This window comes from Canis aureus, chromosome 24, assembly GCF_053574225.1.
Source record: "Canis aureus isolate CA01 chromosome 24, VMU_Caureus_v.1.0, whole genome shotgun sequence".
Taxonomy (NCBI): Eukaryota; Metazoa; Chordata; class Mammalia; order Carnivora; family Canidae; genus Canis; species Canis aureus.
This window is the reverse complement of record NC_135634.1, coordinates 28,309,664-28,331,716: the sequence shown is the minus strand read 5'-3', so window position 1 is coordinate 28,331,716 and position 22,053 is coordinate 28,309,664. Positions and strand designations below refer to the sequence as shown.

General features: G+C 42.5%; 1 long non-coding RNA gene across 1 annotated transcript; it reads right to left on the bottom strand.

Moving 5' to 3' along the window:
- Window positions 1–591: 591 nt before the first annotated feature.
- On the bottom strand, window positions 592–22,003 carry LOC144295952 (uncharacterized). Its single transcript, XR_013363108.1, has 3 exons — window positions 21,537–22,003; window positions 1,527–1,677; window positions 592–1,346 (listed from the first exon to the last, which is right to left on the bottom strand). It is a non-coding gene; the product is annotated as an uncharacterized LOC144295952 (long non-coding RNA).
- Between the last annotated feature and the right edge of the window lie 50 nt (window positions 22,004–22,053).

Here is a 22,053-nt window from a genome sequence, read left to right as displayed (position 1 = left end):
TGCTATCTCAGTGGGGCAATAAGGACTCAGGGGTCTCATCTCATGCCATATCTCTGGACTTCTGATTTCTTCTCCAAAAAATGAGGAGGCTGGACAAAGCAGCTCCTAAAGAAGCCATCCAGGGGCACCTGGGTGGCTCAGTGGTTGAGTGCCTGCCTTTGGCTCAGGTTATGATGCTAGGGTCCTGGGATCGAGTTCTGCATCAGGCTCCCTGCAGGGAGCTTGCTTCTCCCTCTGTCTTACGTCTCTGCCTCTCTCTGTGTGTCTCTCATGAGTAAATAAATAAAACCTCTTAAAAAATAAAGAAGCTGTCCATCCTAAAAGTCTATGTTTCTACAGAAAGCCAATGGCTCTCCCAAATTGTAGCTTATAGAGAAAGGCAGCCCACAGCAGATCGCCCCTGTGCACATAGGCCATGCAAGTCAGATTCACCCTTGCTCTTCCAACTGTACGGAGAAATGTGACTACTAAGAGTTGCCCGGGTCAAGGTGAGGTTACAGCATCTATTAAACAAAGAACCAGCTCTTTCCCTCTCTAGCTTCTGGCTGGTTCATTCAGCATTCTGGGCCTCAGCTTTTCATCCTTTTTCATGAATAAAATAAAAACAAATCCCTGCCTATATCACAGGCTTGCCCTGAGGATGCCATGAAGCTGGAGACTAGGAGGAGCTCTGACAATGCCATAGCAGGGATTCTCAAACTGGCTGCATGTTAGACTCTACCTAGAGCCCCACCTCAGAGATCCCTACTGAACCAGCACTTTCCTAATGTTCCTTGTGGGATTCTAATGTATACCCAGGAATGAGAACCACTTTTCTCCGACTCTGCATAAATACATGTTGTTGCTAATAAAGGTGAAAATTTCAGCCAAGCAGTCATTTAGCTTATACAGCACTAACAACCCATTTGACTGATTTTTGTACTAATGACCATTTATTGTAACACCAGATCTCTTGGGTTTCTATAATGTTTACATTATTGTGGGAATGAAAAAAACAAATATAAGAAATAAAATCTTAAATTATTCTCTATAAAGATCTCTCCAAACCAGTGGTTCCCAAACATCAGTCTTCAACAACAAATTATCCAAACCACCAGAGGTTTTGGTTGAAGTCCCAGATTTTCCAAACACTGCTTCCTAGAACTGAATCCAAGCCTTTGAGGGTGGGGAATGGGTATGAGCCATCACTTCAGGTGATTCTGAAGCACAGCCAGGCTAGAGAATCATTGCTAACACATTCTGGGATGGGCACATCCTGCCAGGAAAGAAGGCCTCCAGGAAGGGAAGCAGTGATGTGCCCTTGAGCCTTCGGCCTCTGCTTCCTCACTGGGCCTCCAGGTTTCCAACTGTGAAATGAGACACCAGTAAATGATGGGCTCTGGCAGTGCTCAGAGATATAACCCACAAACTGTTTCTCATTGTGCGAGGGAGTACAGCTCCCATGTCACAACTAGGCTAGATGGAGGACACATTCTTATCTTGGTTACCAGTGAACACAGATACCACACTGTGGACTCAGGAGATACCTGCTGATGTGGCCTTTCTCCACCTTCCTGCTTGCACTTTGTCTCGCTCAGAAAACCTTGATTCTTTCAACACCCTGCAGTCCACCTTGCCCCATCTTCATTGTGTCAATTAGCAGATACACACTGCATCCCAGGCTGGGCGTTGGGGTCGCTGCAAAGAACATGACAGAAGCCATCTCTGCACCTCAGAGCTTAAAGTCTTGTCTAGAGACAGGTGAGGAGGATAAGGCTGGGTCAGGAGAAGCAAAGGGTGAGTCAGACTCAGCAATGTTGCTGGGATGTGATGAGGACTTCATAATGCCAGCACTCATTTATGGGTCACTTACCTTGCCAACCTGATCCCCATGCACCACATAGGACTCATCACTATCATCTCCATTTTGTGGTGGAGAAAATGGAGAAATTGGAGATTTAAAAGCCTAGAGACAGGCAGAGCTGCAAAGGGAAGCTGGGGTTTGAACCCAGAAGCATGGATACCACGGATACCATTACTGGTTTTCTGAGTGGTTTTTTCTTGTGTGCTATGTGAAGACCTTGTTTTTTTTTACAAGCCATTGAAGGATTTTGCATACTTTACTAGGAGCCTTGGGAGCATGGACTAGGAGAAGAGATGACACAGGCCCTAGGAATTTCCAGGGAATCCTGAGTATTGACCCAAGTGTATGGTCAAGAAGGAAGGGAAGAATATACGCTCCAGGTGGGGCACATCCCCCGCTCCCTCTGGACTTCTTGTCCCCTAGGAATGAGTGTCAATGGATATGTGCCAGGGCCAGCCCTTCTAATGTCCAGCATCCAAGGCAGAGCCTCTATTTCCTGCATCTACAGGTGGCAGGTGTGGACAGAGCCCTGGACTCAGGAGGTTGGAGTTCTTTTTTTTTTTAAGATTTTATTTATTTATTCATGAGAGACACATAGAGAGAGAGGGGGGCAGAGACACAGGCAGAGGGAGAAACAGGCTCCATGCAGGGAGCCCCGATCCCCGGGGTCTCCAGGATCAGGCCCTGGACTGAAGACGGTGCTGAACCACTGGGCCACCCGGACTGCCCAGGAGATTGGAGTTCTAAATAAGCTCAGCTACTTACTAGCTATATGGCTGGGCAAGTGACTTAACTGCTGTATGCCTTATATACAAAACAAGGAGATAAGGCTTTCTTCAGAAAATGCTACAAAGATTGGGGAGAAGATTCAAGGATGGGTGTTGAAGACTATTCTATACTCACGCTCATAGGCACTTTGCATGTGTTATCAAATGACAGCCCTCAGCATTCAGCCCCCTTAGGAATTGCTTCAGCAGAAGACAACCTTGCCCAGGGTCACACATCCAAAGACAGATCCATCCCCAGCTATAAAGGCCTTGTCATCTCACCCCAAGTTGGAACAGCAGTAAAGAGCTGTCTATTTTCAGAACTCCCTGCAAAATTGGCTGAGTCTCCACTGAGACTCCATGGCAGCCCACTTCTCCTTCTGCCTGTCCTGTTTCTTCTCTCTCCTCTGTGGAGATTGATCCAAGCCACTACCTGATAAGCCTCAGTACCCTAACCTGCCTCTCAGATTCTGTTTCCCAAAGAACCGAATCTGTTATGGTTGAGAGCGTGTTTTCATTGTTGTTGCTGCTACTGCTCTTTTTAGTGTGTCAAAGTATACATAACATAAAGTATACCATTTTAACCATTTCTAAGTGTTCTGTGCCATGGCATTAAGTACATTTACATTGTTGTACAATCATCACCACCATCCACCTACAGAACTCCTCATCTTTCAAAACAGTTGTTGTCACCATTAAACACTAACTCTCCATTCCCCCTTTATCCAGACCCTGGCAGCCACCATGCTACCATTTCTGATAGAACCACCATTTCTGTCTCTATGAATTTGACTCCTCTAGGAATCTAATATAAGTGAAACCATACAGTATTTGTCCTTTTGTGGCTAGCGTATTTTACTCTTAGCACAACATCCTCAAGATTCATCCATGTTGTTCAGTACGGAATACAGAATTTCTGTATATATATATATATATATATATATATATATATATATATATATATAACATTTTCATTATGCTTTCACCCATTTATATATACTTGAGTTGTTCCATCCTTTGGGTATAGTGGATGATGCTGCTATAAACATGGGTGTTCAAAACCCTGACTTCAATCACTCTGGGTATATACCCAAATGTGGAATTGCTGGATTGTACAGTAATCTTATGTTTAATTTTTTGAGGAACCGCCATGCTGTTTTCTACAGTGGCTACATCATTTTGCATTTCTACCAACAGTGCACAAGGATTCCAGTTTCTCCACATCCTCACCAACCCTTGCTATTTCCTCTTCTTTTGATAGTAACCGATTTAATTGCTAGTTGCTAATTGTTTTTCAACGTAAGTCTCCAGCCTTCCTCCTCTAGGAGCTGTGTTTTTTAAATGTTTCAGGCAGTTTCACCACAAACAGATTTGAGAACCACAGCTCTGAAATCTAGTAGTCACAACATCTTACTCCTGGATGGATCGGATACATATCTCCAAGCTTTTAAAATAAATCACATGGAACGATGGGACACGCATGGACCCTGACATGCAAAGCTCTGGGCTCTTTGTCTTATTTGAAGTGACCTCCTTGTCTTTGCCAGTAAAATGAGACCTTCAAAACAGAGCAATAAGGTCCATTTGGCTTTGCCATTATCCAACTCTTGTGCTAGAGTTCTAGGTAGGAACTCATTTAGAGAAATAATTTTTGCTGGGCATGGACAGATACCACACACACAGGGGAATTGGACACAATCTTCCTTCTCAGTGTTTATCCTCTTCAATCCTGCACATATCTCCTGTAGAGACTCCCCTGGGGATATCAGCCTCATAGCTTTCCCACAATACTTAATAGGAGTTAAATGGAGAGCTTCAGAAACAAGGGCATCCACCCATAGATATGAGGAGCCAGAGCAGTGAGGGCTGTGGCCATCCCCTCCCCTCCCTACTTTGCTTCCTTTCAGAGCTGTGTGGCCATCCCTGGGCCAAGACATGAGCCTGTGCCTTAGAATAGAACCTTGGTGGGAGTCTGCCCTTCCCTCAGAAAACCCCTGTATCCAACCATTCCAATGGATTCACAAAGCTCTGACAGAGGAAGAAGAATTAGATTTTTTAAATCCACAGACCTGACTTTCTCAGAATGCCAGCAAAATATTTCTATTCCACTATAAAAGCATTCATTCTCCCCAAACCCACTGCTGACCAAACTATTTTAATTGTGGCAATTAAAGTGTCTTTCTTAGGCACTTAGGTATTTGTCAGGCACATCCTCTAGCCACTAGCACTATGCTAGATTCAGGAGAAAATGCCACATACAGTAGTAATGTTGTGGTGCTGATTTTTGAATTCTCAGGGTCAAGCACTTTGTCTAGGAAAGATTCTGTGGCAACTGAGTCCACAAGGCTGTGGTCTTTCCCTGACCTTACAGACCAGTAACCTCACTGCCAAGACAGGGAGCTGAGTTCCTCCCCCTGACTCCCAGAGAGCTCAGTTTCTCGTTTCAGGATTGTGCTGGGGGCCCCTTCCAGCTGCGACCCCAGCTACAGGAAAACTTCGTAACACTGTGGGGAGATGTGCAAGTTAAAGAAAGAAGAAAGAAGAAAGAAAAGAAAGAAAGAAAGAAAGAAAGAAAGAAAGAAAGAAAGAAAGAAAGAAAGAAAGAAAGAAAGAGACTTTGCTGGTCTCCACCCACCCTCCCCCGCCCCCTTCTCACTTGGTGACTTTCTCACTTGCTGACAGAGGGCCTGATCCAGTGACCACATGTTCCATGAGCCTCTTCCAGCCATGGCAGTTGAATATTAACTAGTCTAAACCAATCCGGCAATTCCATTTCTCATCATAGGGCATGCAATACAACCCTGGCCAATAAGAGGCTTCTAAGAATTTTTTTTTTTTTTACATGAACAGGAATGCAAGTGAAGGATTCATCTCTTTCTGCTTCTGATTGTTTTCATATGTGGATGTGATCTTTGGCACTGCTACAACCACCATGTGACCATGAAGAGAAGGCCAAAAGAATCCCTGAGTCTTAACTTGGTCAAGCCATTGAGTTAATCAACCCTGAAATCACCCTGCCTCTGGACTTCTTGTGAGATGAAACAACCACTTTTAGCTAGTATTCTGTTTCTTGTAGCCAGAAGCATCTAATGTAACAGTGGCCCAACATGTAGCTTTGACCAAAGGAGCCAACAGGACACAGGACAGCAGCAGCCAGGTATTAACTAGAAGGTTGCATTATCCACATGTAGAATAATGAGCTACTACATGACCAAGATTGGTACATAAGATGAACCCACTGGCCAACTTTTCATATCACGGATAAGGAATTTGAAACTTAAGAAAGTTATAAAAACAAAACTCCATATTTCTTTATAATTTCACAGGTTGCTTTTATATCAGTCATCTCACTTCATCTTCATAAAAATTACTATTATTATCCTCATTTTACAGGTGAGTAGCTAAAGCTGATGGGAAATATTAAGCCATTAATAGTTATATTGTGTTTTATAGTTTATAAAGTGCTTTGCTCATCATAATTTTTCTAATTATTATCTTTAAATCTAATCTGCAAGGTAGAAGTTTATAAATAAAGAAGCAGGCTCAGAAAGGTCAACTCACTTGGCCAAACTCCATCAAGTTCCAAAGCTGTAGTTCCTATATCAGGGGTTCTCATAGTGAAGACCCTGGACCCACAGACTCAGTGTCCCCAGGGAATATCTTAGAAATGCAAATTATCAGGTTCCACCCAGACTCATTGAATCAGAAACTCTGGGATGGAGCCCAGCAATTGGTGTTTACTAAGACCTCCAGGTGATTCTGATGCACACTCACATTTGAGAAGCATTTGCTTTGTACCACAGCTGTCTTTTCAGTGACTTGCCCAAAGTTACCCTGCCAGGTTAGCCAGGGGTCTCAGTCAAGGGCCAAGTGCTCTTCCTCATACAAAAAGTTGATGCTAACTGAAAAAAGAATATGTACCCCCAACCACAACAATAGAAGATGAGACCATAGCTGTTGATCTCAAGCTATAAAGTCATGAAGCATATGCTATACTATAAATAAAATATTGCCCTCCAACCTTGAATAAAATTATTTTAGGATCAATAAGCAGAGATGATACTATTGTACACATCATATAATCAACTTACAGAACTTAGAAACTTAACTAGTGGTATGACCAGCAATATATATCCATTCGGAAGAACTGAAGACTTTCAAGAAACTGATCCTTAATGAGTTGTGAGGGGAAGAGAGATTATAATACCAATCACCTACCATGCACCAAACACTTTACAAATGTGATGTTGTCTAAGCTCAAACAATCCTTCTTTGTTGGTATTATCCTGCCATGTAAAGAATCTGAGACTCAGAAACCTTAACTAACTTGCCTGAGGTTCACTCAGCTAATGAAGGTTATAATCATTACTCAAATAAAGGTCTGGTTTGCTCCAAATTCAGAATTCTTTTGGCTACTTCACTTTATTATTGATCATGCTGCATCTGGGAGAAAAGCTTTCAAATCATCTCACATAGAACACCGATGTCCTATCTGCAATCTTGAGGTTGGCTAGGTCCTCACTTAGGACACACCTATCCCTCTTTGCTTCCATACCCACCCTGCTCTCTACCTTGTGCACCTGACTTTCCTCCCAGTGGTCCTGGACAGCATCACACTCATTTTCATAACCCTCAAGGTGCCTAGCACAGAGCTCTAAACAGAGCAGGTGCCCTTAAATGTTTACTTAAAACATTTTCAGATATTGATGTTGAGGCACGGCCCTGATCTTCAAAGATGATGGTATTAGAAGAAACGATATCCTCCCAACATGTCCACAGTGCCTCAGGCCACTGCTGGACAAATGAACCCTTGGTCTGAGCCACAGTGAAAACTCTTTTTGTTCCTGTGTGGTTGGATTGTATCAGCCCGGCACCTCCTGCAAGCCACAGGGTGGTTGCTTAAGAGATATTGTTGACAGATTGATTTACTGACTAATTTATACGACATACTTATCCAATGACATAGGTATCTTGGAGGGAGTTCAGAGAAAAATAACCAAGTTGATTAAAGGATTGGAAAATGTGCTTTACAGGGAAAGGTTATAGGGACTGGGGTTATTTAACTTGGAGCTGAGAAAGCTGCGGAACACTGCGTGTGTAGGCTATCACCCTGTAAAGAAGAGATGGCTCCTCTACCCCATCCTGCTTGCTTTCCACCTGGAAAACCAAGACCCAAAGAGCAGAAGTACCAGGCAGCCATCCAGAGCAGGTCTAGGCATTGTAACTGTTAGTCCAGTGGTCTCTCCGCATCTCCAAGTCTCCTGCAGCAGCATACACACACACACGCACACACACACACACACACACGTACCAAGATGCATACACATGCACAAAGAAATACCCATTCACATATGCACACCTTACAGGCATGCACATTTACATATACATACTTTTACACACATAGACACACACATATAGGCATGTATACCCACACAAAAATACACAAACATACATTTAAGCACATAGGTACTGGAAATGGCAACCAGCTCTCCTCTTTACCCCAAGCTTAGATAAGGAAAGCAGACCCATCTGAGGTCACCATAATAAGAGGATTTCTGGATGATGTTTATATATCTAAGAGAGTAAATACAGACTGATGTGGGTTATACTTCTCTAGAAATCACCCCTCACAGAGGATATTCAATATTCTCACTGTCTGAGGTGCACTTCTGGGCTATGGGAAGGGCCCACATGCCTTCCCATGCCTCCTCCATGGTTACACAACTGAGAGACAGTGATTTACACCCCCTTCCCCATACTATCGAGTGGACTTCCTCCTCCAAGTAGGGGATGAGTCAGCACTAGGGTGGAGCCCTGTGGGAAGATGCAGAACTGAGGCACAGAGGCAATTAGTAGCAGTCACACTGTACTTGGTCAAGAGTCTGCCCTCACCGGCTGTGTGCCCTCTGCAAAATATCCAGCTACCTCAAGTCTCAGTCTCTTTGTCAGTAAACAGGGACCAGAAGATAGCATCTGTCTCACCCAGCGATGACAGTAAAAAGAGCAACAAGGAGGTAGAAACTGGGTTTGACTTTGGGGCTGCCCATAATTTAATCTCTCTATGCCCCACTTTCTTCTGTAGGAATGGACACAGTGATGCTAATCCTGAAACCAGCAGAGAAAATGCAATGAGGTAATTCTTAGGGACTCCCAACCCCTTTCCCTGCCAATCTTTATATTCATCCGGGCTCTTTATAGCTTTTTCTTAAAGCCTTGATTATCTGAGAAGCAAGTGTGATCCCTGAACCATCCCACCATGGGCTATCCTCACCGTGCAGGAGTGGAGGGGCAGCCCCTCCCCCCCCACTCTAAGAGCCTGAGGGAGGGTCCTCAGGAGGGATTTCTCCCTCTCTGGCTTCAGTGACTGCATTGTTCCCTCTCCCGGGACAGGTGGGAGAACCAGACAGGCTATAATATTAACATCCTGTAAATCAACGAGCAGGAACCTGAATCTCAGCAGCACCGTGTTTAAACATGACCTACCACCAGACAACCCAGCAGGCTGGGGAAAGAGACCCAATCTTGCATCACCACAGGTATCCTGCTCAAGACGTCCCTCCCAGAGTCTCAGGCTGAAACGCCTCCCTGTTGGCTATGACTTCCCAGAAACAAGATACTCTACCCCAGGGATGGCTGACCCCAAAGGATACAGACCTACAGACTCACCGTTCTCTGCAAAGCAAAAGGGCATGGCCAGCTCTTCTGAGCCCTCTGAGCCCCAGGAAAATGACCAGCAGAGGAGTGTCAGGCCAGTTTAGATGCTTGCCCCACTCTCTGAAGCTGGTTCAACCTCCTGGGGCCACAGGGCTGGTGGCCTTCTTCTGGACAGTCCTTGCAGCCACTCTCCTTGACTTGAGAGGCCAGAACCCCCGTCCCACAGAGCAGCTACCCTATCTCCTCGCTTAAGCAGACAGCCCTTTTGCACGAAAGCCAGACATCCAGCAGCTCTCATCAGAACAGAACTGGATTATGACAAACCGAGAGAGGATTAGTGGGGGACACCATCTGCAGAGAGAATAATTAGCTTAGTGAGTTACACAGATTGTTCCTGGCTCTCTGCCCAAGGGTACACTCTTCAAGACTGTTAAACACAGCCCCCATGGGCTTTCAGGGGAGTCCTCCCAGCACCAGGGGCTCCTGCCTGATTCCAGCCACCAGCGTGGGCCTCCAGCAGCCTGTGATGGCAGGGGGGTGCTCCATGGAAGCTCAAGCCCTGTGTCAGGCTGGTTCCCATCTACCTGAATAAATCAGAAAAGGAAATAGGGTGTTATTGCAGGAGGTAGGAATTAGATATGTGAAGACTTTAAAGAACTGACTGGTGAGTAAACCCATCCATCAGTTGTTTTCTCTACCAATCTTGAGGGATCCCACTTACTCATTTGAGACTGAATTGATCATTTTGGCTTTATGTTGACAACACTTCTAGGCAACTATTGAAGCCTGGAATTATCAAATCCACCCTTTCTGAGGGAAGAAAACTATTTTTTCTTAGAACATTCACATTTAGGGAGTGCCTGGATGGCTTAGTCAGGTAAGCGTCTGCCTTTGGCTCAGGTCATGATCCCAGGGTCCCAGGATTAGGTCCCACATCAGGCTCCCTGCTCAACAGAGAGTCTCTCTCTCTCTCTCTCTCAAATAAATAAATAAAATCTCTAATTAAAAAAAAAAAAAGAATATTCACGTTTAGGTGCAGGGTTGCCTGGAGGCAGAATGAACTACGTGACCTAAAACTTGGTGGCTTCCTTACTGGAATTTAAGGAGGTGAAAGAGCCACCTGCAGAAACGATTGGGACTGAGAGCCCATCGCCATAAAGGGGCAACAACTTAGGCAATGTACATTCAATATCAATATGACTGATCAGTTCTGCAAACAAAATCACTCAAGGCTTGCCTCTGGCTGACAGATGTGGGATTCAATCCAATCAGATGCGCATACATGTGGGCTCCAGAACGGAGATCACTCTGTATTTGAAAGCTAGGTGTATTAGTCAAATTTCTCAAATGAAACTGAATCAATAAGAATATAGAAAGATCTAGCTGTGCAGAGATTATAAAGGATTGGCCCATGCAGCTATGGAGGCTGAGGAGTCCCACATCTGCAAGCTGAAGAGCCAGGCGAGCTGGTGGTGTAGTTCCAATCTCAGCCAGAAGGCCGGAGAACCAGGAGCCCTGATGTGGCGGGAGAAGATGGAGGTCCCAGCTTAAACAAAAAGAACAAATTCTCCTGTCCTCTACTTTCTTGTTCTTTGGAGCCCTCGACAGATTGGATGGCACTTACCCACATCAGGGAGGGTGATCTGCTTTACTAAGGCTATCACTTTGAATGCGAATCTCTTTCAGAAACACCTTCACAGACACCTCCAGAAATAATGTTTTACCAGCCATCTGGGCATTCCTTAGCCTAGTCAAGCTGACACGTAAAATTAACTGTCATACTTGGCTAGCCTAGGTAATCTTAATAAGTCTGAAGAGACATTGTCCAACACAATAGTCATTGGCTGATCCAGATTCTTCATGCCAACGTAGAACATAAGGAACACAAAACAAATTTCAGACGGTATGTGTTGGCTCATTGAGTACTTGTAAAGTGTACAACATTCATTGGTATTCAATAAATGACAATTCATCTACTCTATGAGGTAGGTATTATTATGATACCACTTTTTGAATGGGGAACCTGAAACTTGGAGAGGTTAACTTTCCAAAAGTCATTTGGCTGGTATGTGATGGAACCAGAATTTAGATCCAGGCTGCTTGGTATCAGCCTCCTTGTGTCTAACCATTACACTGTACTTTTGGGGGACAATAGCATAGGCCCAGAGAGGAATGATTTTACTAAAGCAATAAGAAAGAGCATGAAGTGTCAAAAAAGGAATGAGGAGAGAAGTAAAAAAACAAAAAACAAAAAACAAAAAAACCAGAAGTGTGTTTCTTCATAACCAGACCACTGTGCATAATAGATGTCTGTGATTTGGGGGGCAAAGAAGGGCACGTAGGGTAATGTCAGGAGGGAGGACACTTTAAAGCGACTCTGACACATCCCTGTGTGCCAAAGGCCTTGGTCCTTACACCCTCTCCTTGGGCCCCAGCTTGCTTCGTTGTACCCTCTTCTTCAAGGTCCTCTTTAGAGTCCCCAGATTCCTCACCTCTTCTACATCCAAGGCCCTGCCCCTTCTTTTTCCCCAGCAAATATTTTATTATCCTCAGGCAGAAAGGCTTTGTTGTTGGGGCAGGTGAGGTTGATTGTCTACTTAACTGCCATGACTACTTTCTTCATTGCCAATAGGACCCCACTTTTTGAGGTTGAATACTAAAAGTCCTATCCACTTCTTTTGCAGAGCCATTTATGTAGCCTTCCGCCCTCTGCCCCAGTATTCCCTGAGAGCCATCTTGGCACAACCAAAGAAGCCCATTAAGTTATTCTAAAAAAATCTCTCCCCAAAATGATCTCTCCCCTGGCCCTAAGGCTAACTTCCACATTTCTCTTTCCTACATTGAAGTTAGACCTTTGTCAATTTCCATCATGACCCTATACTCTCACCTTACCATGCCCATCACCCAGTTACCCCATCCCCCACCCACTTCTCCTGCAGCAATCCTCTGTTTGTTTCCTAGAATTAAGTCTCTTATGAATTGCCTCCCTATTTTTGTCTTATTTTATTTTTCCTTTCCTTCTCTTAAATCCCACATTTGAGTGAATTCATATGGTATTTGTGTTTGTTTTATCATCCACCCACTTCTCCTGACTTAGGGGAAGAAGGGCTCACCAGCCTGCTTCACATAGCTAATCTACTAGACACCATACTCTTTCTCTGCCCTGACCCTCAGTCCCCCATTAGTCCTCTCTGTCTCCACAGAGTCCTTTTCTCCAGGCATCCATTCCTGTCTGGACTGGGTGTCCTTCCTCTCTTCCCCCCAGCCTCCTGAGTGCTCTGTCCTTACACTTAGCACTCTTTGTGATTTGATCTGCTTCTCTCCTAGACTGCAAGCATCTTGGGGACAAGGCCTGTGTTTATTCATTCAATTAATATGTATGAAATGTCTTCTCAGACACTGTTGTAGGCACATGGTCCCTGCAGTGAGCAAAGCAAAGACCCTCCTTTCATGGACATTACATTCTAGTGGGACAACAAATACAACAAAATACAAACAAATAGCAAATAAATATATGGTAGGTGGTAATAAGTGCTGTGAAGGAAAATAAAGCAGGATGAGGGTACAGAGAGTGAGAAGAAAGCATCTCTGAGGATGTGACGTGTAGTCACATCCTGAGTGGAAAGAGCTGGCCAAACAGGTACCTGGGAGAAGAGCCTTCTGGACAGAAGCAAGAAAAGGTTCAAAATCTCCAAGAAAGAGCATGCTCCAAGTCAGTGCTAGGAACAAGGGCCACATCATAGAAGATTTTTATAGGTTCTCTCTGTATCTCACACTTGTAGCAGAATGGATACACTCTTCATAAACATTTTTTGAGTGAATGAATGAATGATTGCTTAGAAATATGCTGAGGTTTATTATGTCCTAAAAATGGCCTTTCTTTGCTGTGTACTTCCCCCATCCCACTTGCAGGGGTCCTTTCCCAGGGAAGCTAAGGGCTAACAGGTTGCATGCTCACAAAGCCTAAATTTACCTTCTGAGTAGTGTCTACAACAGGGTAGACCCTTGACTTCTCATAAAAATTTGTCTGTAATGGAGCTCCTTTTATGTTAATGAACAGACTTCCTGCCCACCCCACCACCCCCCCAGCCCTGGAAAAGTCTCCCAAGATGACTGATGACTGTCCCTTTCTCAGGGCCCTGACAGGAAGTAGGACGTGCAACGCACATTGGTGACCAGAGGAGATATCCTGCAACCTAAACGCCCCCACTTCCTGGTTCTGGCAAATCACTTTATTTCTGTGAACAAGAAACCGCCATTGCCTGATCCATCTCATGACCTGGTTTGACCCAGGTTGGACCTCAGAAATTAGTTTCTGCAGCACTGAGAGATTGAGTATAGATACACACAACTCTAAACCCAAATAATAGTGACTTAAAAAGCGGGTGGGTTTTTTCCTCTCATATCATAAAACGTCCAGAGTTCAGTAATCAGTCACTGGTGCAGTAGCCTTGGCTATCATCAGGGACCCCAGGATGGAGTTCTCACTCACGTGCTTGCAACATGACTGCTGGTGCTCCAGTGATCATCTCTACATTCCCAATTGGAAGAAAGAAGGAGATAAAGGGTGAATGGGCTTTCCAAAGCCCAGAAAACCTATCCAGGGACTATGTCACATAATCAGTCCAATCTGCAAAGGAGACAGGGAAATATTTTTCAGTTGTGTACATTCCTCCCTTGGAAGAATTGGAGTCCTATTCATAGGACTAAGAGAGAATAAATACTGGACGGACCACAAAGTGTATCTGTCAGGATCCACCCCCTGAGCTACCCATCATCCATAAATACCATTCTTCGTATTCATATTCATGCCCACTAAGGGTGATGCTCTCTTTTCTATCATGTCTAAATGTGGTCACTATAGTCCAAAGTTCTAAAAACTGAAAGTCAAAGAGTCTGCCCCAGCATCCTCCATATGCAATGACAGAAAAGGAAGATAACTGTCTTTAAAACTCCCACAAACAAAAGACAATAATGGGAAACCCACAGCATTCATTGATCCATAGCAATTCTGGAGTACTCTGGAACAGAACCAGTGTGGACTCTTGGTCTTGGCCATGGACTATATTTCTGGCCAGTTGCTTCAACCTCTGAAAGAATCTCCCTGAAGTATTTTCCTCATTGCTCTCCCTTCTGGGAACCTTTTCTTATCCATTATTCTCCAAGCTCCATCTCAGAATGGTGTTTGGAAGGATGACTTTTCTTGGAAATTCTCAGCCATTAAAGCTTACCTCTTACTTGTTTGGGTTTGGAGGTATAGTTAGTTTTAGTCATGAAATGTTTCAGGTAAGATTAGGCTTTCAATGATAATATTAAAAACTTAGCTAACTTTGGTTCTAATTGTTTCTGTTGATTCCATGTGCAAACAACCCACAGAACCAAAGATCCTATCTAGACTTAATTTTTAGGGCTGCTTGCCTTTTTCTGTGGGCCACTGAGTAATACCTTAGCCCATAAAATAGTACTACTGACTTGAGGTAATCTCTAACAATAATTTCCATTTGGAAGTTTTAATCCTATCTTTACTAAGTGATCATTGCCTTTGCCTCATGGCACAGCAGTCTTTTCTTACTGTGGCTGTCATTTTCAAGCCACTATTTATAAATTATTCAGTTTGAAGTATAGAAGTAGTTGGTTTTTTTAATCCCGTAAGACTTCAAATTACAGTGATCTCTTTGGACACTCATGTTCCACAGCATTATTCTGAAAAGCCAAAAGGTGGAAACAACCCAAGTGTCCATCAGTAAACAAAATGTCATTTATCCATACAATGGAATGTTATTCTACCTTAAAAATGAAATTCTGACACAAGTTACAACATGGATGAACTTTGAGGACATTACATGAAATTAACCTGTAACAAAAGGACAGATACTGTATAACTTCAATATGAGTAGCGAGAGTAGTTGAATTCATACAGACAGAAAGTAGAATGGTGGCTGTCAGGGCCTTTGGGGGAGAAGAGAATGGGGAGTTATTGTTTGCTGAATATAGTATTCCAGTATGGGAAAATGAAAAAGTTCTGGAGATGGATGGTGCTGATGGTTGCATGACAATGTGAATGCACTTAATGTCACTGAACTGTATGCTTGAAAATTATTTAAGTGCTAAACTTTCTTACACATATTTTGCCATTATTTTAAAACATCATATTTAATAGATACATAAGTAAAAATATTGCAATGCTCTCAGCAAACATAGATGGTAGACTGTAGGCAAAGGGTATATCCCTAAGAAAATCAGTATTTTTATTCATTTCTGCTTTTAGATTGTCCTACTTCAGCCTGAATTTATATCTCTGATTTTGCTGCCATAAGTCTGGATTTTTCTTACCATATTCTCTGATGCCATACCTATGGTTGGCATGTGGTATACATTTCAAGATACAGTAGGTGACAGTTTTAAATGCGTTCAAATATATCATGTAGCTTTTATTCTGTGATATCTGATATATTACTATCTCTCGACATACTTTCTTAATTCAGTCACTTTCAAATATTAGATTGTTAATTGCAACATCCCACTCCTGGTACAGTGGTCGGCCTCAGGAGGAATTACTAGAACTGTGAATACCAGCCACTTAATTACAGTGGGTTAAACACCAACAGGTTTGGTTTTGTCATCCAAAGAATAGTCTAGAAGCAGGTAACTGATGGTGTTGGTTTGATTAGCCTTTTTTTTTTATGGTCCAAGATGCTTCTGAGGTTTCAGCCATGGCATCTATGCTCTAGGCAAGAAGAATAAAGGAGAAAAAGACCAAAAAAAATGTGTGTTCCAGGTGCATATGCTTCTCTTAAAACCCTTCTATGATATACCAGCTAGAAACTTCTGCTTATATCTTATTGGGGAAAAACTTTATCATATGGTCAGCTCTAGCTGAAAGAGTCTAAGATATGAAGCTTTTAGCTGAACATAGTGCTGTCCCTTCCCCCAAACATGAGAATTCTGTTAGTAATGCAAATAGGGAGGATAAGTATTAGGGAACAACCAGCATTCTCTGTATCTCTACTGAAGAAATTCGAGTTCTCTTGACACCACAAACCAGCAGCTCATAACTAATCTATCAACTATCCTATTAGACTGCTTTCACCTTACCCTATATATTCTTAGTAGGTAGATTGCATTTTTTAGAAAAATTTTTAACTTTATGTATTTTCTTTAAAGTGCCTATGCTGTATATATGTGAACAAAATTTATGTGTGCCATGTAAGTTCCGTTAGGGTACATTATCAGTCAAGGTTCTCCAAAGAAACAGAACCAAGAGAAGAGATAGATAGATGATGATTATAGATAGTTGATAATGATGATAGTAGGTAAATTGATAGATGATTGACAGATGATGATGATGATGAAGAAAAAGATGATGATAGATAGATAGATGATAGATATTATGAGATTTTCTAAGGAATTGGCTTATGTGATTACAGTGTATTAGTCCAAAATCTATAGGACAAGTTGACAGCCTAGAAACTCAGATAGGAGTTGATGCTGCAGGCTTGAAGCAGAATTTCTTCTTTTTCAAGAAACTTCCATTTTTCTCTCTAGAACTTCAGTTGACTGGAAGAGCTCCACCAACAATATAAAGAGAAATCTCCTTTACTTAAAGTCATCTGATTATAGCTGTCAATCATACCTACAAAATACCTTCACAGCAACACCTAGCTTAGTGTTTGATTAAATAACTGGATACTAGGGTCCAGTCAAATTGATACATAAAACTAACCATCACAGATAGGTAATATGATGTAGATTAAATGGCACTATGTGGTCAGAGGCTTGAGTTCCAGTCTGGAGTCCTATACCTAACCAATGATGTTCCCTTTGCTCTGGGCCTCTATCCATTATCTGGAATTTTAAGGCCATAGACAAGAATATCTTTGTGTTCCCTTCCAGATGAAATATTTTTAAATATTAAATATTTAAAACATTTAAAATTTTAATTTAAATATGTAATATTAAATATTTTTAAATATTGCCTTACTGTATACCTTTTTGTATTTTGAATATCTGCCATCATGTCTTAGTATGATGATAAAGGTGATAAAAACAATGTTGATCAATATTATGGAATATGGAGGTTCCCCAAATAATTAAAAATAGAACTACTGGGGCACCTAGGTGGCTCAGCAGTTGAACGTTGCCTTTAGCTCAGGTCATGACCCTGGGGTCCTGAGATTGAGTCCCATGGGGAGCCTGCTTCTCCCTCTTCCTTTGCCTCTGCCTCTCTGTGTCTCTCATGAATAAATAAACAAAATCTTAAAAAAAATACAACTACCATATGATCCAGCAATTTCACTTCTGGGTATTTACTCAAAGGAAATAAAACAGGATATGAAAGAGATATATGCACCTCCATATTCATTATTCACAATAGCCAAGGCATAGAAGCAACTTAAGTGTCTATTGATGGATGAATTGATAAAGAAAACATGGTGTGTGTGTGTGTGTATGTATAATGAAATATTATTCAACACTAAAAAAGAAGTAAATTCTGCTATTTATGACAACATGGAGAAATTGGAGGGCATTATGCTAAGTGAAAAAAGCCAGACACAGAAAGACAGATACTGTATGATCTCACTTATATCTGGAATCTTAAAAAGAGAGAAAAAAGTCAAACTCATAGAAACAAAGAGTTTAAAAGTTGTTGGTTGCCAGGGGCTAGGGTTGAGGAAATAGAAATAAGAAGAGGTTAGTAAAAGGATACAAACTTCCAGTTATAATATGAATAAGGTCTGAGGATCTAACATGTAACATGGTGACTGCTACAAAAAAAGTTGTTGATGATGATAAAGGATAAAAATAAAAATAATGGTCAGATCTTCCCTGAATCATTCAAAGGTATTTGAAATCTCCAGGTTATAGTGTATATTGTAGCCTGAAGTGAGAAGTTATATAAACTCTATTTGAGCACTAACTGGAGTCTGTGAACCCAAATGTCTAGATATTATCTAGAAAACTCTTGAATCCTGCGATAGTAATTAGCATGACCAAGTGTTAAGGTTAGGGTTTCTTTCTTTAAAAAAAAAAAAAAAAAAAAAAGATTATTTATTCATGAGAGACACAGGGAAAGAGAGGCTGAGACATAGGCAGAGGGAGAAGCAGGCTCCTTGCAGGGATCCCAATGGGGGACTTGGTCCTGGACCCCAGGATCACACCTTGAGTCGAAGGCAGACTCTCAACCACTGAGCCACCCAGGCACTCAGATTAGGGTTTCAATACTAGTTTTTCAAGATATTTAATCTCTCTAAGCTTCAGTTTCCTTATATGCCAAACGGGAATGATCATTATTATGTCTATCCGATGGAATAATTGCAAGGGTTAAAAGAGATAGTTAAAGCTCCTGAAATGTACCTTTCATTATTTACTAACTGAAAACACTCTTTAGCATTGCTTGATAAGTATATTAAATCATTCTTATAACCAAACAGACCTTTAAGATAAATGAGCTGACATACACATATTCATTCCACAAACGATAAATACCATTAAGTTTAAGAGTGCCAGACTCTGTGGCTTTTGTTTGGATCTCAGGGGAGATCTAAGAAAGCCATGTTTAACTAAAGAACACTGAGTATGGCCACAATGAGTCAAGTGGATAGGTAGGTCCATAACCTATTTTCCTCCTGTCAATATCACCTCGTGATGTCTCCAGTTATTCAACCAGTGAACAGTTACTGAGTGCCATCCACCATCTAGGCCCTACACTGGAAAAGTACAGATGGATGAAGCCCAGAGACAAGTGTGCAGAGCTGCCAGGATGGGCTGGACAAGGAAGAAGGATCCAGATCATTATAGGGCTTTGAAGGCTTTGCGGCTTACTCTAAGAGCAACCACTAAAAGTTTTGAAACAAGAAACTGACATAGTCTGATTTTATGTGTGTATTTGCATGTGTAGAGAAAGGAGAAGATATAAATTTACATAAAATAGAATAAAAATCTTAAGTGAAGATATATGACAAAGTAACCCACCCCAAAAACAAGATGCAGAACATTATGATTACCTTATCAAGTTCCTCCTTGCCAATTTCCAGCACATAATCAGATTTGTTTGTTTGTTTGCTTATTCTGGCAACAGTAGGGAGAATGGGTGAAGGAAGTGGGGGCAAGAATTGATGGGGGCTATCCTTGGGTAGTAGCAATGGGGATGAAGAGAAGAGAAGGAACTCAATAAATATTTAGAAGATAAAGTTGGTAAAGCTTGGAGTGTCTGGGAAGAAACAGAGGGAGAAGTAGTCAGGCATTGCCCACATGTTGCTGGCTTGAGCAGTTGAAGGGACATTTAACCAGCCTGGAGAAGAAGGATCTGAGAGACTTTCCAGAAGACCTAACATGCAGGCTGGGTTTTGCAAAAATCTGTGAGAGTTAGACAGGTGAGGGGAGTGAAAAGTGTATTTTAATGAAGGGGGTGGTAAAGGAAATCTCAGGGAAGATCCTGAGAATGAATACATATTGGAGTAACTTTAGCTTTATCTTAAACATCCCCCAAGGCATTTTAGTTATGTGTAACAATAAAATCTCATTTGGTCTAAGCCCATTTGAGTTTCTGGTGCCACAAAGAGAGCTGCAACTGTAAGAAGAAGATTGAGAGGGGTGGGAAAGGAGATGTGAAGGGGCTTTGGGTCTGGGATGTGGAGCCCCAGTCCAATGTTACTTGGGAGAGAAGTCAAGGAAGAGCATCAGAGTATCCAGGCACAGTGGCTGGCCTTCAGGACTACAGGCAGGGACAGCTTCTACCAAGTAGGCCTAGCCTCAGAGACTTACCCCTCAAACCACTGCATCAGGATTCCCACCAGCAACATGTCCACCCCCACAAACCTAACAAGTAGCACACCTTTCCAGTCATGCTTTCTCTGGGTAGAGATAGCACATCAGCACACCCCAAGCTGGAGATAGAGGAGAATGGACACACCCATTGCATAAATTTGGAAGTTATTTGCAATGGATGGATATTGAAGTCATGAAGTCATGTGACTGGAAAAAAAAAATCCCTCAAGAATATGTGACCTGTGAATGTTAAGGACATTATGCTGAGTGAAATAAGCCACTCACAAAATGGCAAATACCATATGATTCTACTTATTTGAGACATCTAAAGTAGTCACCCTCATAGAGTCAGTGTAGAATGGTGGTTGTGGGAGCTTGAAAGAGAGGAGTATGGAGAGTTGCTCATCAATGGGCATAATATTTCAGTTATACAAGACGGGTAAGTTCTAGAGACCAGCTGTACAACAGACTGCTTATAGTTAACAAGACTGTGTTGTACACTTAAAAATATATTGAGAGTAGATCTTGTGCTATCATAATAGAATTTTTAAAAAGAATATGTGGCCTAGAAGAAGAAGAGCATGAGGATGGAGCAAAGGACAGCACCAACATGTAAGGAATAAGTAGAGGGAGAGAAGTCTTCAGAGAAGGCAGAGAGGGAAAGGTGGAGAGAGAAATCATTCAGGAGAAAGCATCTAATGGAGGGTAGGGGTACAGGGTAACTGGGTGATGGGCATTAAGGAGGGCACTTGATATAATGAGCACTGGGTATTGTATGCAACTGAGAAATCATTAAATTCTACCCTGAAATTAAAAATACATTATATGTTAACTAACTTGAATTTACATAAAACCAATTAATTAATTAATTAACTAATTAAATAAAAAGAAGCCAAGCTACATCAGCTAAGGATGATGAGGATGGAAAGGGATCCATGTTGAAATAACCACAGACTGCAAAGGGACACCCTCCATAAGATTAACAAGAGTGTGAGGGTTGCTGAAAAGAGAATGAGTAACTTGGCACAAGGAGCCAAAAGGCCCGATGGGAAGGAAGGGCACCCCGTTCCCATTCCTTTGTCCCTAGTAATTTGCAGGAGTGGAACTAAATGGCTCTAACCAAGTTTTTCCTCATGGTGGGAAAGGTAGAAAGGGCCCTGAGGTAATATGCCCATGAGGGTAACAAAGGTGGGCCACGGGACCCTGATGGCATCACAGGTCTTTTGGAAAAAATGCCTTTGAATGGTTGAAGTGGCAGATGCTGGAAGCTTGGAAGCCCTTCTTCCCCTGCTCAGGGAAGAACTATATAATATGGGAGCTCTCACTCCTGTCCAGGAACTCCTTTGCCAGGTCCAAACTGAAAGAGACAAGGAAGCCTGGAAAGGTACCAGAGAGGGAGCCCCACAACCAGATAGCTCAGCTACCAACTCCAGACAGTGTCCAGGGTTTTCCTCATGGAGGCCCCTGGGTACGGAGTCATGGCTTGTGGCCAAAGAAGAACTTACCTGTATTAGTGGGCGGCAGGGCCTCCAGGACACAGAAGGCAAAGCTAGCCAAGAGAAGAGACTCACTCCCTACTCATCTCAGCATGTGGGTGCTTGGGCAGTGAGCTAGAGGACACCCTCACAGAACTGTTTTCTGTACCCCAAAGTGAAGTCAGGATGCAGGAGTCGTGGATGCTACTGGCCAGTGAAGAAATGGGATGAAACCAGATCTTGGTGGGAGGAAAGGTCCATAAGGACATGAAGACAGCAAATGGAGGCCAACTTTTCATAGAAACAAATCCTTGACCTTGAAAGGAAGGAGAGAAGTGAAGCTCAGGTTAAAGGACATAGGATGGGGGACATTTGTGAATGTTCTCAGGAAAGTATGAGAAGGCTCACTTCCTGTGAAAGAAAGGTTGGACATTGGAAAGGGATGAAGGCCCCCTGGAGCAGATGTAGGAGATGAGACCCAGAGGCCAGCTGAAGAGGAGGGGCCAGGGGGAAAAAGCCTGGAAAAAGCCACCTTGAAGCAGGCCTT